We start from the raw sequence: 1,713 nt of genomic DNA, 5'->3' as shown, positions 1-1,713 counted from the left end.
CCGCGGTTTTCCTCAGAGACGGCTGAGACACAGGAGAGCGACGGAGGCACCGGGAGAGAGAACAACCACACGCCCAGGAGACGGCTCCTCACAGGGCGTGACGGGGAGTCATCAGCCACAGCCGCCTCAGCACCCAGCACCGAGCCTCGGGCCTGCCGCCCCTGCCAGCGCCCTGAGCCGCCCCGATGCTCCCGCTCTTCGGCTTCTCCTCCCTTGGCTCCCGCCGCGCAGGTTCCGTCTCCGGTGCCGATGGGTCAAGTCCCATCCAGAGCGTGTGTCCCGCATGGCTGACCGGCGCGTCCCGGCATCCATGTGCCTGTTTCCCTGGACCGAGCCTCTGGCGCCGGGCAGGTGGGCGCTTCCCTCTATGAGGTTGTGGAAATAAACTGCATCAGCACAGGGAAGGAAAAGTCCAGACACTGCGGATTGGCTTTGGGATATTCACATGGATCAGACATGGAGAAATAAAAATAAACAAGTGGGGTTAATCCACACTATGAGACAGACACAGAGTGAAAAAAGTTATCAGCACATTAAAAGCACTATATTAAAAGGGGAAATATTGTCTCCTATCACATCTGACAGTCCTGGGCCTGCATGTAAAAAAGTGACCGGTGCTCAGTGGTCACCAGCTCTACCCCTAATATGGCACCTGCTGATAATACATATGAACCCAAAACTCCAAGAGACTCCCTGGGCTCCTCTGTCCCAGCCTCCAGCCAGAGCCTGCTATATGGCCCGACACATGCAAATAGGCCTTTCCCTACAGCTGAAAACAGCCCAGCCCGGCCCTGAAGCTCTGCACAGGAGCCCAGCCAGGATCCAGCGTCCACTCGGGTCAGGACAGATGTGGACACTCACCATGGAGCGTGGGCTGAGCTGGCTGCTCCTCCTGGCTCTTCTAGGGGGTCAGTGCTGGGGAGAAGGCAATCCTGGTGAGGGGAGGGGACAGGAGGTGAGAAGCAAAAACGAAGAGCCAGTGTCCTGACTGCTGTGTCTGTGTTTGCAGGTGTCCAGTGTGAGAAGCTGGTGGAGTCGGGGGAGACTTGGTGCAGACTAGGGGGTTCTCTCAGACTCTCCTGTACAACCTCCGGATTCACCATCAGTAGTTACGGCATGAGCTGGGTCCACCAGGCCCCAGGGAAGGGGCTACTGTGGGTTGCACACATCAGTTATAGTGGTGGTAGCTTATACTACGCGGACGCCGTGAAGGGCCGATTCACCATCTCCAGAGACAACGGCAAGAACTCGCTGTATCTGCAGATGAACAGCCTGAAGCCCGAGGACACAGCCTTGTATTACTGTGCAAGACACACAGTGAGGGGAGCAGGTGTGAGCCCAGACACAAACCCTGCAGGGACAGGAGGGTGCTGGGCATGTTTTCTGGGGTGTTGTCAGCACCCCAGGGGCCCAGGACAGCAGAGGCACAGGAAGATCAGAGCACAGAGCACAGCCAGGAGCAGGTGCAGGGTGGGGCAGGTGCCTCCTGCCTGGGGCTCCCTCTGCAAGGCCTCAGCTCCCGAGGGGCTACTGCTCCTCCCTGACAGGCTCGCACCCCACTTTTATGGGAGCCCCAAGGTCCCAGGTGTGACCTCTGCAGGGCCTGGACCCTTCCCCTGTTCCAGGGCTTTTGCAGATTCTTCACAACAAATCTCCCTGTGCTGTGCGTGTGAGTGTCCACTCAGAGAGCTCCTGCTCCTCACCTCCTAGACC

At 58.4% G+C, this 1,713-nt stretch overlaps 1 pseudogene across 1 annotated transcript; it reads left to right on the top strand.

The window, feature by feature from the left end:
• Positions 1-824: 824 nt before the first annotated feature.
• On the top strand, positions 825-1,673 carry LOC101624540 (annotated as a pseudogene). Its single transcript, XR_001146242.1, has 3 exons — positions 825-908; positions 1,010-1,393; positions 1,637-1,673. The product of XR_001146242.1 is annotated as an Ig heavy chain V-III region 23-like (transcript).
• The last annotated feature ends 40 nt before the right edge of the window (positions 1,674-1,713 follow it).

The sequence above is a fragment of the Condylura cristata genome, unplaced genomic scaffold (genome assembly GCF_000260355.1).
Source record: "Condylura cristata isolate star-nosed mole 26May11 unplaced genomic scaffold, ConCri1.0 scaffold00157, whole genome shotgun sequence".
In the NCBI taxonomy this organism is placed as follows: domain Eukaryota; kingdom Metazoa; phylum Chordata; class Mammalia; order Eulipotyphla; family Talpidae; genus Condylura; species Condylura cristata.
The sequence above is the reverse complement of the archived record's forward strand: the minus strand, read 5'-3'. Positions and strand labels throughout refer to the sequence as shown.